The following is a 15,201-nucleotide window of genomic DNA, read 5'->3' on the forward strand; positions in this document are numbered from 1 at the left end:
AAAAGTCCAAAATTATCAACAATAACTTCTATTCAAAAATTACAGGCGGTTTTAAAATGAAATAATTCTAAAGAATATATCGGTGGTAAGTTCAAAAAGGTACTGATTTTACAATCTTTTAAATTAATATATACATGCCACGGCTTCTCCGAAATAAAAACATAATCAAAGCGGGAAGTCGTTAAATTTAATTACACATTCTTGAAGTGAGACATAAACATAAAAGCTACGTCGCCCTAATATTTAGAATAAACATCTTTTGAGTGCAATAAGCAATAATACTCGACTTAAGCCATAAATTATAAAAAATAATCTACTGAGTGTCTCTGACATAGAGTTTTTTCTCCGTGAAAAATATGAAAAAAAAAATAATGACAAACACAGATGATCTCAGACGTATAACTCTAAATGGCAGTGAGATAGAACAAATTCAGAAATATATCTACCTAGGCCAAATCCTGAAACTTGACAAAGAGAACCAAAGTGCGGAAATTACTAGAAGAGCAAGACTACCATGGGCAGGATTTGGAAAACTTAATTGGATACTTAAGAACCGCAAAATACCCCAATACTTGAGGAGCAAAGTGTTCAACCAATGCATCCTTCCTATCATGACATATGGATGTCAAACCTGGACCCTAACCAAGGCAAACATGAATAAACTAGTTACAACACAAAGAACAATGGAAAGGGCAATGTTAGGTATACGACTGTCCCATAAAAAGAGGAACGACTAGGTAAGATCAAAAACAAAAGTCGAGGACATAGCAACAAAAATTGTCAAACTTAAATGGAGCTTCGCGGGCCACACTGCTAGACAAAAAGACCAACGTTAGAATACTACAATACGACATTGGAGACCTTACGAAAGTAAACGACCCAGAGGAAGACCACAGATGAGATGGGTTGATGACATTAAAAGAATAGCCGGAACAAATTGGAAATATGTTGCTCAGGATAGAGACCGATGGAAGGAGTTGGGAAAGACCTATGTCCAAACATGGACGACAGAAGGCTAAGAAGAAGAAGAAGAATGCATATTCAATTCGATTAAACACATATGGCATGAGCTAAAAGCATCGGTAAGGAGAAGTAATGTTTCGCCCACCCTAAATTCATCTGTGGTTCGTCTAATTGAATTAGAAATGGACAAAATGACACACCTCAATTTTGAAAATAATATTTTCTAAAGTATTTTTGCCTCTATTCTTTTTGTACTCTATTTAGAAATGATAAAGTTTTGTAAATATGTGAATGTAGTGTATGTAAATATTTTTGCAACTATAATAACTTTAGTAGACAATGATAAAGACCGGCTTTTAAATACACCTAACAATCGAATAAGTATTGCAAATCGAAAATAAAAGAACGATCCTGTCCAGAGGCGATCCCCCGCTGTCTTGCGGTAGACACTTCTTATCGATACTAAATATTAATGACTTTCTTAGATCTCTGGTAGGACTATAGTCTATTCTTTCCGTGCACCTTTTCCTTGCCATGTCATTTCCATTAGTAAAATCAGAACAAACTCTATAATTTGTTGTAAAAATGAAATTTAAAATAAAAAATTGTATTTATATCCCCCATAGTTTAATCCCGGTGTGGCACGAATTATAAAGAAACTCTATAATTCAGCCAACTCAAAACATCCTACGTTACAATCTCCCACGAAACCTACATCCCTATCGATTCAGTTTATATATAAAACAAACATTTTAGATATTCTGAGTTGCATAGTTTCGCCTTCGGGAATATGATGGCTAGATTAAAGTAAGTATACTAATTCGTCAAACCAATTTGTTGAAGGCAGGTACTTGATAGGAGGTTTAATCTATATTCCAAGGTGATATGTGTAGGTTTACCGGAGTAAGACATTTTCCATTAAACTAATCGACCAATTAATATTGCAATATACAGGTAGTATTGATCCGACTCTAAGATGGAAAGAAAACGATAACGAGTTAGTTTTAATAGCTGCTCGTATATCGGGTGTTGCAACATGAGCGGAAAATAGAAAATTACATATGTGCTTTTTAATAAGGTCAATTAGTGGCTTTTCTAATAAACTCTAATTCTATTTTGTAAAATTTCTTGTTTGTAGACAAAGCGAGGTAATAATTTTTTACTAAAGTTAAAAAAAAATTCTCATTTAAAGTTCTCATCTTTAAAATATATACACTCTGGGCCAAAATTAACCGGCTACCTTAAAGATGGGTAATTTTTGATTTATTATATCTCCTAAACATGTCCGATTTAAGTGATTTTTGAAGTTATACTTCTATACGCACGGTCGGCGTTAAAAATTTGCATGGGAGTGAATCTGTGAAACCATGACATATGTAAGATAATGAGTAAGAGAGAGACAGAAGATATATTTTCTCTCTCTCTTCCTCTCTCGAGAATAAAAATGTTCCTTTTGTATATATATTTATATATTTAATATTATATATTATATAATATTGTATATATATATATATATATATATATATATATATATATATATATTATATATATATTTATATATATATATATATATATATATATATATATATATATATATATATTATAATATGTATTATTATTATTATTTATGTGATATGTTTTGTATTATTTAAAATTAAACGTTTATAATTATTTTAGGCTTTTGTATTTCAAAATAATCACGGTTTTACCGAGAACTGTCAATTTTAAAATCCGTTAGTGTCATGTCTAATTGGCAAATCCTTTACGTGTGTGGTTCATACGCTGGTGGTTGTGAGTTGGAATCCCAGTTATGAATTTCGTTTTTTATTTTTGAAATATTTAAAAAACCTCACGTTAATCTTATTAAATATATGTAATATACGCAAAAAACATAAATTTTAAAATAAAATGAAAGTTTACAACATAATCCGAGTTGTTGGTTTTTTATTTTTATCTTCGTAAAGTAAGTTATGTATATTGGCAGTTTTAAATACTTGTGAATATTACATTTTAATTTATATTCTATTATTATATTGAATTATGTTGCAGTGTATTTATTGTATTGTAATTTTTATATTAATAACAAAATAAACAATGAATTTGACTGCAGAGTATGTGTAAAATTTTTTTTTGCACTCAACTCCTTTTATACATATATAAAAATAAAAATATATATTTTCATTAAAATATTGATACAATCATTCATTTACTATACTCCTATTACAGGTCAAATGTTTATATACAGCAAACGATGCACCATATACCTATATAACTAATTATTTTTCTCTTTTTGCTCTGTCTTACCTATAGCATTACATATGTAATGATTGTGCAGATTGACTCCTATATAAATTTTTAACGGCGAACGCGTGTATAGAAGTATAACTTCTACCGGCAGTCCCACTGGACTGCCACACCCGTTTTTTTAAATATGTTATAACCTTATTCCTAGACAATATCTTTATAATAATATTGTTGCTAAACAGCTAAATTTTCATTGTATACCGGGTGTACGAATCAAACTGTGTTTTTTTCTGAAAGTTTGCATCACCCTCTGGAATATTCTAGCATTTGTAGAATACTGAAATTAAATCGTAACTATAGCCTCACGCTTTCTCAACATTTTGTTTATAGATTGATTCGCTTATGTTGGATAATACAAAAGTTAGGTGCTTTAACAACTAGACATGTTTTTTATCAATTTTTATCTACGCGGAAGAGAAAAAATAATCTTTTTGAAAAAAAGTCATTTGTTACAGTAAAAATCCAATGAATAAAATCTTTGAAGAAAATTTAAATTAACAATATTTTGGAAATCAAAGTCTAATTGAAAAAAAATGGGTATCAATAATGAGTGTTGCCGCCTCTAGCTCTTAGGACTTCTTGGAGACGGTTTGGCAATCCATTCATGATATCCTGGATATCAGATTGGGGGATATTGTGCCACTCCTCTACCGCAGCTGTCTTCAGCTCTTTAAAGGATGCAGGGGCTATTACTCTAGCTCTTACCCGTCTTTTGAGATTGTCCCAGATATGCTCAATTGGGTTAAGATTAGGACTGTGTGCTGGCCATGGTAGAACTTGAATCCCGTCCTCATTAAGGTACTCACAGGTAGATCTTGCTGTATGGCAACGTGCATTGTCATGCATTAGTCTAAAGTTGTCACCAATGAATGGTGCAAAAGGCATGACATGGTCTTGGAGAACTTCTTGCACGTATACTTGGGCATTTACACTGCCACTATCGAACAGAAGAAGATCAGTATGCGCTTCGTAAGAAATACCTCCCCAAATCATTATTGACTCGCCTCGGTAAGCCACTGTTTCGGTTATAGCGCATGCAGCAAACCTTTCGTGTTGTCACCTATAGACAGGTTGGCGTCCATCTGGACCTTTTAGGGCTATTCTGCTCTCCAATCTGAGAACAGTATATTCTTCCATTCCGTAATAGTCCAGTTAGCATATTCTCACGCAAAATGAAGTCTAGCCCTACGGTGTTGTGGGAGCAGTTGTGATGCGCGAGCTGAACGAAAAGCCCTCAAGCTTATTTCTGAGTCTTCTTCTAATCGTTTGTCTACTCACACTAACGTTTCTCACCTCAAGAAGAGAGCTACGAGCTTCAGGAGTGGTGCAAAAGCGATTTCTCAATACTTTAGTGACAATGAAGCGGTCATCTCCAACTGAAGTGCATCGTTTTCAGCCTTGACCTGGCCTGAGGTTGTACGATCCTGTCTCCCGAAATCGTCTGATGGCATCTTGTACCGTAGTTCTGGGTACATCGAGTATACCAGCGATATGACGTTGACTGTAACCAGCTTCAACTAAAGCCACTGCCCTAGCAGCATCAGTTGGAACGAGTGCCATTTTTAAAATCACAAACAATAAATAAGCACTAAAATTTCAACTTCGCTCACAATGATATAAAATTACAATTTTAATTGTTAATTTTAATTAAAAATTTAATTTTAATTGTTCAAGAATTGTTATTAACACGGAAACAGATTTGCAACAATGTCGTACAACAACTTTATGTCGAGGTATGCTACCATTCCTTATACTAAAAAGCATCCTTTTCATCTTTCTTCGAACAATCTATTTGTTTTAAAGATGTTTAAAAGACACATATGATTGGGCCACGTAAGGCCCCTTCTTCTTCACGTGCCATCTCCGCGACGGAGGCTTGCAATCATCATAGCTATTCTGATCTTAGATGCTGCTGCTCTGAATAGTTCAATTGATGTGCATCCGTACCATTCCCTCAAGTTAAGCAACCATGAGATTCTTCTTCTTCCTACACTTCTCTTGCCCTGGATTTTCCCTTGTATAACCAATTGAAGTAGGTTGTATCTCTCATTACGCATAACATGCCCCAGGTATTGCAGCTTTCGTGTCTTGATGGTTTCCAATACTTCCATTCTTTTTTTGATTCTTCTCATGACTTCGTTGTTTGTTACATGCTCGGTCCATGATATCTTCAGGATTGTTCTATACACCCACATTTCAAATGCTTCCAACTTTTTAGCAGTCGACGCGTTAAGTGTCCATGCTTTTATCCCATAAAGCAGAGTCGAGAAAATATAACACCTTGTCAGCCTAACTCTCAAGTCCAATTTTAGTTCTCTTGCAAAAAGTACCTTTCTCATTTTATTGAAGTTTGTACGTGCTTTCTCTATTCGAACTTTGATTTCTTTGAAGTAATCGTTTGTGTGATTAATTATTGTGCCAAGATAGTGGTAGTTTTCAACTTGTTCTAAAGCTCTACCGTTAATTGTCAGGCTTTCACCATTATTTTGGGTTTTTGATACCCTCATAAATTTGGTTTTCTTGGTGTTTATTGATAATCCATATTCTTCTCCATACTCAACTATCTTGTTCATTAGCTTTTGGAGGTCTTGAAGGTTGTCTGTTATTATAATAGTATCGTCCGCATATCTAATGTTGTTAATTGGTGTTCCATTGACCTTGATTCCTGCTGTTTCTCCCTCAAGAGCTCTTTTCATAATTTCTTCAGAGTATGCATTGAATAGTAGTGGTGACAATACACACCCCTGTCGCACTCCTCTTTTAACTTCGAACTCTTCTGATGTGTGTTCATTAATGCGTACGTGTGCCCCAAGGTACGTCTAATTTTAGACATTATTTCGGACTTAGTTGTTGCGCATGTTATAATGTTGAGAATCCCATCCATCATTGTGCTACCTGTTCGAGATTTCTTTTTATTGTCATAGATTATGGGATATATTTGTGCTTACGTAGCTGTATTTGTTTGTGTATTTGCGCCACGTTATATTAAAATAACTGTTTTAACGTTTGGATAATTAAGACATTTTCTTTTAACATTGTACGAATTCTTTAAAGTACAAAGAATTCTTAGGAGTCGCACGATTTTTCTTTTTAAAGCCTTGTTTATTGAATAGTATAATGTTCGTATTTTATCTATTCTCTTTATTTCTTTATTCATCGTAATTCTGATTTGTTCTAATTGTCCTACTCTTAGCTTATTCACCGCCTTTTACTGAGAGGGAGCTGAGTCTCAACCTAAGAGATAAGTTGCTTATTGGTGTTCAAATTATCATAATTATCTTTTATTGATAAAGCTTATGGAATGATATAGTTTCTTCGTTTTACATTTTCGCATTTTCGTCATGATTATGTCTGTTCAGGTAGAGGGACAGTGTTACAATTCATACGTTATTTTCTTTCGCCTTTACTGCTTATTTGTTTCGAATATTGTAGTGGCCATTCGGCCACTGCGAAAGGGAGAAACCAGCGAGTTCTAGATTGAACATAATATCTTTACTTCCCCTTCTGATGACCCCAGTTGTTATATTGAGATCATCGCATGTGCAGAATGCAACAATCGGTTATAGTAGTATTACATAGTATTTTTTTATACAGTATATTATATTTTTTAATATCTTAACCCAACCATAGTGACTTACATTCTTTCATTTTATATATTTTTAGCTACTCAGTGTAATAGTTTTTCATCTTTTTCATGATTTTTGAAGAGTAGAACTGACACGAATTACTCGAACACCGTCTTCTAAAAATATTGATACCTAATACCTTAGAAAAGTTTCTCTATATATACTAACATTTCCAGATTTCATGTTAAAGTATATGAAAAAAAACAGCTTTACTTTAACACGAACTCTTTTTTATTAAAGCATGTAACTTCCGTTCCTCATAATTAATATTTTTCCTACAACTGCGGCGAGTGTTCCACTTACTTTATCCCGCTGCATTTGGTTATTCCTGTAAATGAGTTTATAACTTTATCAGCTTTACAGAATTGCCGGCAAATTGTTTTATTATCAAATTGACACTCGCCTCTGCGACGCCAAATTGAATAAATCACTTTGGTTCATAAACAGGACGATGCTCTCTTAAAGTGAGCATTTTTGTGAGCAACCTCAATTTAGGTTGGAGTCCTTTGTCCGGTAAAATTGAGTAGGGAATGGGAATGTACGATTCGGATTTTCGATGTAAATGTTCTCCTTTTTGGTAGGTTGTATATTGCAAAGAAAGAAAGTAAGACTGTGTTATTCATATACAGGGTGTCCGCGTCATATTTTTGCACAATAAAATGTCTACTGTGAAAAATCACGCAGTGTATGGGCCAGATCATGGCCTCACACATCTTAAATTCATCAGACCGTTATATTACATAGATGTGACAGCACTATCACGTGGAGGGTCTATTGAAGAATACAATTGAATCGATTAGCTTTCAAATGGACTATTTTCATAGTGATATTTTGAAGTTTTTTTTTTTTATTTTAGGTTTATTTTTTAACCTCTTGGTATTTTTATTACTTTTTATTCTTTTTTTCATTAGTATGATTCGGTTAAAGGTATGTATTAATCAGGTCAATCTAGAATTTTAAATTTCCTTTATTTGACAGATTTTTCAAAAAAATTTACTTTCAGAAATATGCATTTTATAAAGCAAATTTAATTTTTTAGGTTTTTATATAATATGGTAATTTTGTTGTGAAAAACAGCCACAAAAATATATTTAACCAAAATTAAAGAAATAATATAATATAAAACATAGAAATAAAACATGATTCTTACAAAGTTTAAAACAAAATCGAAAAAAAACCATATTTTTCAGTTCTATTAAGATGCTTTGGTTTTGGATTTATTTCTTGGTCTTCCAGGAATTTATTATATTGACGTAAAACTCTTGCTTATCTTCTGATACCCACTTGTTGAGGCTTTGCAAATAGCCTATTTTTGTTACCAAAATTGGCACCACGTCTTCAGGATATGCTGGTATTTTGGGACATTCGATATTAAATTTGTCTGTTGTGTTTCGGTAAAGCCAAATGGAAGTGATTAACACCAAAAATTCTATTAATATATTCCGATGCCGTTACATAACCCGAAGGTTAGGAGCTACAGTAGAACTCAAATTATCCGGATCGCCAATTATCCGGATCAGATTGAGAAAAAGAAAATATCAAGTTTGTATAGGCGTCACGTCCTGAGAGAAATAAATATGTATGCAGGAACCGCGCGCAGTAGTTGACTCTTCTAACTGCGAACACACTGTCTGTAGTCATGGTACAATGAATACACAAGGTATGATATTGCGCATGACATTTGACAGCTGGCCCAGGAGTGTGACGTAGTTAAGATCGCCTGAACCACCTCGAACCCATTATTACAGCTTAACGTACACATTAATTTTGAAATTATGCTTAAAAAGTGATCTAATTTTTTTTTAAATGTTTTGTTTTGGTTATAATTGAATAAAAAATATATTTTCAGTAGCGTAAAACCTTTACTTCTCCTAGAGATTCAGGCGAAATATTTATTTTTGTTTTCATACAAATACTAATAATATAAGTACTATTTTTGTATGCAAATCCCTTGAAATTTAAAAATTTTCTGCAGAGGAAATACTGTGAGTAGGTAAATAGTAGTAGATTTGCTTATTCTGATTCACTGTCACTCACTTCCAAGCAGTTTTACTAAAATAAACACAAAATAGAGTACAATAGAGAAAAATCTGTTTTAGAATTCAATATGGTATTTTAGATGAGTTATAATGAAATTTAGTAAAATAAAAAATATACACATTACTATAACCTACCGATTATTATATGCAAAATTTACTTATCAAACAATATAATAATATGAAAATAAGACACAAATTAGTTCAAACGCAAAACACAATAAATATCGACTTCAGACGACTTTACACCGGCAAGACAGAAAGCTTGTATAAAAACAAAAGTTCAACAATAATATCTGTTATCAATGGTGACTATTGCAAATTGCAAGTTATGAGATAATAAATATATTTTAAAGTATCTCAATACTGACTGAGTCATCTATTTTATAATAGAAAAATAATTTAGATATATGCTTATATATGTGTCTTTATACAAATGGTGTTTAGTTACTATTTATTTATACTGTATAGTATTTTTTTGTAAAACTGAAAGTTTTTATTTGCCATTGTATATCTGGTTTTGTACCTTTTTCAAAGTACGCTGTGCAATTGCTTGTTGCAATAGTGACAATGAAGATAAAATCTTTGGGTTTCATACATTTCCCAAAGATAGCGTGACCAGAAAACTGTGGATTATATCTTGTTGTAAATAGGATAATTTTAATTGTAATACTGCAAGAATTTGTTATACACATTTTAAAACTGAAGATTACCAAAGAAATCTACAACAGGAACTTTTAAATTACGTTTCTAAAAAGGGTCTAAAACTCAAACCTGAGGCAGTACCTAGTCTTTATTTGCCTAAATCAACATCGGCTACCCTTTTAACCAACCAAAAGAAACGCGTACAAGGAGGCGAACACAGAGAGTCCAAAAAGTATGTTGAGCAGCTTCTTACTACTTCTAGATCAACGACGTAAGTCTAAATCTTTATTTTTATTAATTATTAGTCATGAAACCTTAAATGGTTTTTTCTTATCGATTTGTTAAGTAAGAAATTAGCCTCAGCCTGCTATGCAATTTGCAATAAGAACTGTTTCGGAGGAAATCAATTTATCATCTTCCAAAATAACATATTTTTCTTTGCTAAATCATGTTATCATTATTAAGATATACAATGTTATCATTATTATAAACAATACCAAGATAATTTTATGTGTGAATATTACAAAAATGTCATTTTAAATGTTGTGCAATATTGTGTGCCCTCACTACACTCATATTCGATGGCCAGCTAGCTCATTCGATATAAATAAAGTTGACTTTGTCATTATTTATTTTGATTTTGTGTTTAGTTCAGTAGGTATATATACGTACAAATTTTGTGTACCTCCATTACCACTTTTCTGTATCTTTTTAAACATCTGAAATATCGAACTTTGGAGTATAAGTTAATTAACCTGTACCTACGTGTAATAAAAGATAATTAAAACTTGTCTTATAAAGGATATCTATGTTTTATAGAGGATAAATATTATAATAACATAATTTAATCATCTCTTTATAATTACTATAATTAAATTAGCCAAATTATATAAAAAAACTTAAAATTAAAAGTCTTTCCTATACAACTACATTCAAATGTTGCAGAAATAAGCGATCTTGACTACGTCATGCGCGAAAGCGAACCGATTTTGGAACATTATGTATCATACCTTGTGTATTCATTGTACCATGCTGCTACATAGTCTAATCAGTCGTTTAGTGCTTCTTTACCCTGCAGTCGAGTGAATTGATGTGTTAACTTGTCCGTGTTTTTGAGTGTTTTGATTATTGTGTTTAGTTTACTATGATGAGTTCTAAGAGGAAACGTGTGGTATTATCGTTGGCCGATAAAATTAAAATTATCGAACAGTTGGACAAAGATGTGCCACGTAAACGTTTAGCCGAGGTGTACAAAGTTGGAACGTCAATAGTATCTGACATTAAAAAAATAAATTCTCTATTGTAAACTTTGTATCAGTCTTCGAGAATGAAGACGGAAGTTCATCGAGAAAGAGTATGAAAACAACTGAAAATAAAGAACTGGAAGAAGTGGTGTTTAAGTGGTTCTTGCAGCAGCGAACATTGGGGAACCCTCTTTTAGGCCCTGTTATTTGTGAAAAAGTTATGCTTTTTGTCGAGAAAATGGACAGTGTGGGTTCATTTAAAGCATGTAATGGGTGGCTACGAAACTTTAAAGCCAGGCACGGAATCCGGGAGTTGGACTTGAGTGGAGAGAAGCTTTCAGCTGATCCTAAAGATGCTGAAAACTTCATTGAAACTTTTAAAGTTGAATCAGATTCTTATGACACGGAGTTTGTATGCAATGCTGATGAAACAGGCTTAAACTGGAAAGTCTTGCCAAAAACTACATTGGCTTCCAAAAGAGAATCAAGTGCTCCTGGTCACAACGTAAGCAAAGAGCGCGCGACTACCCTGAATTGTGCTAACGCAACCAGAAATCATAGATTACTCTTACTCATGATAGGAAAATCCAAAAGTCCCAGGGCATTCAAGAATCTAAAAAAACTTCCCGTGGTCTATAAAAACCAAAAAAAGCTTGGATGACTGCTACTTTATTTACAGAGTGGTTTGATCAAGTGTTCATACCTGTCAAAAAAAAATCAAAAAATATTTAGAAAAGAAGGCAAGGTGCTGTTACTTCTTCATAATGCACCCACCCACCCCCTGAAAACCTGCTAGAAAGAGAAGATGAAAGATTTCGAGCAATGCTTTTGCCACCAAACGTAACGAGTTTGTTGCAGTGGATGGATCAGTTGGTTATAGAAAAAATTAAGCTTCATTACAGGAGTCAATACGAGGGGATTTCAATACATACTGAGGAATTTTAAAAATGCTACAAGAGGAAGGAGTATAGGAAGAGGGAGAGTCTCATTGTTGAAGAATTTAAGGGACTGGTGTAAATGCAGTTCTATAGAACTCTTCAGAGCTGCAGTAGATAGAGTAAAGATAGTGATGATGATATCTAACCTCTGATCGGGAGACGGCACTTAAAGAAGAAGAAGTACCCTCCCTATACTCACGTATGGTTCACAGTCGTGGATACTCACCAAGTCTAATATGGATCAAATATTAAAGGCACAAAGAGCGATGGAAAGATCAATGCTCGAGGTGAGACTTATAGACAAAAAAAAAACAAACAAATGCCAAATTAAAATGGAGCTTCGCAGGACACAATGCCCAACTGAAGGATAAAAGATGGACCCACGAAATACAACAATGGAGACTATGGTTAGGAAAGAGAAGCAGAGGAAGACCACAAATGAGATGGGCTGATGACATTAAGAAGATCGGAGGACACAACTGGCAGCAAGAATACTGTTAACCAATATAAAATATATGAATAGCAATGTACATTCTTTCCGACAGGGGATGCTATTACACCATCTTGATTTCCGCTGCCGGCGCCAATGTGTGAAGAATATATTGAAATAAAATTAGAAAATTAATAAGAAGGTAGTAAAAAATATAAGTCAATTAATTGACGGAAGCTATGAACAAATTATTTTAAAACAGTTGTTATTGTTATTGTTATTTTAGCTCAACCGAAGACAAAGACAGAGAAAACTAAGAATCGGCACATGGAATGTGCAGGGCTGGAGAACAAAAGCCAGTGAAGTAACATCAGAATTCGAAAAGATGAATCTCGATATCCTCGTCACAACGGAAACAAAAAAGAAAGGAAACGGCACGGAAAGAATAGGGGAACTAATCCATTGTTGGAGCGGAGTAGAAAAGAAAGACCGCGCAAAAGCTGGAGTTGGAATTCTACTAAAGAAGAAATGGGAAAAATCTATAGACGATTGGGAACCCATAAACGAGAGAATTGCCAAACTGAAAATCAAGATGTATGGCAGAGAAATTATAATACTAGCAACATACGGTCCAACGGAAGACAGTCCAGCCAATGAGAAAGAACGATTTATCGAACAACTTCAAGAACAAATGGATAAGAGAAAACCTAAACAAGAAATAATAATAGTGGGGGATCTAAATGGAAGAGTCGGAAGAAAAGACAATGACAGAACAGTTGGTCCATTTGGAGAAGACCCAATTAACGACAACGGAGAAAGATTGGTAGAACTATGTGAAGTAAATGATTTGAAAATTATGAACGGATTCTACAAACACAAAAATATACATAAGTACACATGGACTCAAGAGACAAGAAAACTAAGATCCATTATTGACTACATTATCATGAACCACAAAAGCTCCATCAAAGTGAAAGACACCAGAGTGAAAAGAGGGGCAGAGTGTGGAACAGATCACAAACTTGTGGTGGCATGGATGGAATTCCCCTATATCTGGACAAAACAAAAACATACATCGATTGTTACAACGGGAACGACAATAAACGAAAAGAGGCTCAAATTACATCTATTGCAGGAAGAATCAATAAAAGATTTATACAAAAGAAGACTAGACCAAAAACTAGAAGAATTCAGATATGACACGTTAGATGAAATGCATGAACACATAAAAACCTGCCTGATTAAGGGAAGACACATTGAAATGCATAAAAAAAAAGAAAAAACTACACATAAAATACCTAAACACCAAAAAACAGGAAGACTTAGACCTATATAGAGCGAAAAACAGAGAGGTAAAGAAAAGAGTAACAAATGAAAAGAACGAACGATGGGAACAAGCATGCACAGAGATAGAACGACATATCGGAGGAACGAGAAATTCAGAATTATGGCGAATATTAAAAGCACTTCAACGAAATAAGACAGAGAAAACCCAGATCGGCAAAATTAGTGAAAACGAGTGGCAAGAATACTACGTAGAACTACTTACAGAAAACCGTCCCCAATTTCAGGAAGAGAATATAGAACATGCAGGAAATGGGGCATACGACCAGATAGAAATAATCCTGGCAGAAGTTAAGAGAGCAATCAAGACATTGAAGAACAAAAAAGCCAAAGGACCCGGAGGAATACCAAACGAACTAATTAAAAACGGAACGGAAAAGTTATTCCGCATGCTACATAGAATGTTCGAAAGAGGACTAAATGGAGAAGAAATACCTGCGGAATGGACACAAGCATACATCACATCCATACATAAGAAAGGAAACAGGAAAAAATGTGAAAACTATAGAGGAATTAGTATAATATTGTATAGACTTTACGGGAAAATAATTAAAGAAAAACTAGAAACTGAAATAATAGGAAAAATTGGAGAAGACCAAGCAGGGTTCACAGTAGGAAAATCATGCCTAGATCATACGTACACATTAGAACAACTGATAGAGAAGAAAATGGCAAAAGGTAGACCGGTCCATCTGGCCTTTGTTGATCTAAAGAAAGCATATGACTCAATACCTAGAGTCAAATTATGGGAAACAATGAATGATCTCGGAATCCGACAAACACTAATAAAAGCGGTTAAAGCACTATACAAAGAAAACAAAGTAGCTATTAAATGTGGAAATAAAGCCTACAATCCATTTAAAACGACAAAAGGACTTCTACAAGGCTGTGCTACGTCCCCTACTCTGTTTAAAATATTCTTGGAAAAGACACTCAAACCATGGAGGAGAAAGTGCGAAGGAATGGGCATACCAGTAAGAGACGAATACCTATACACCTTAAGTTTTGCCGACTATCAAGTAGTCATCGCACAAGATGGAATGGAAATAAACTTAGAGAAAACCGAATACCTAACAACAGAAAACAAGGATATGAGAAACCTAGAGATAGACGAGGGAAGACAAATAAATGGGACAGATAAATTCAAGTATTTAGGAACCATAATATCGAACCAGGGAACAACAGAAGAAGATATAAACAACAGACTGAGACAAACAAGAAACTGTATAAGACAACTAAACTCAGTGTTGTGGGATAAGAACATTACGATAAAGACAAAAAAGAGAATATATAATACCCTGACAAGAAGTATCCTGACATATGGGTCCGAAAACTGGACAATAAACAAGAGAAATAGAGGTAGAATAAGAGCAGTAGAAATGGAGTTCCTGAGGAGAAGCTGTAGACTTACAAAAAGAGACAGAATTGAAAACGCAGAGATTAAGCGGAGAATGGGAGTGCAATCAGACATAATCGACTATATAGAGGAGAAGAGACTATCCTGGTACGGCCACGTCAAAAGAGCGGACAGAGGACGCTGGATAAATAAAATCACAGAATGGAGCCCGATTGGAAGAAGAAAGAGAGGAAGACCCCGAAGGTCATTTAGAGATGAAATCGACGAGGCTATGGAGAAAAGAACCCTGCGAGATGGAGACTGGAATGACAGGG

General features: G+C 34.0%; 1 protein-coding gene across 3 annotated transcripts in view; it reads left to right on the top strand.

Annotated features, from left to right (window-relative positions):
* The window catches only part of LOC140449445 (vasoactive intestinal polypeptide receptor 2-like), a 482,093-nt gene that overhangs the window by 395,393 nt on the left and 71,499 nt on the right, over positions 1-15,201 (top strand). The window lies entirely within an intron of this gene.

This window comes from Diabrotica undecimpunctata, chromosome 9 (assembly GCF_040954645.1).
Source record: "Diabrotica undecimpunctata isolate CICGRU chromosome 9, icDiaUnde3, whole genome shotgun sequence".
Classification (NCBI taxonomy): domain Eukaryota; kingdom Metazoa; phylum Arthropoda; class Insecta; order Coleoptera; family Chrysomelidae; genus Diabrotica; species Diabrotica undecimpunctata.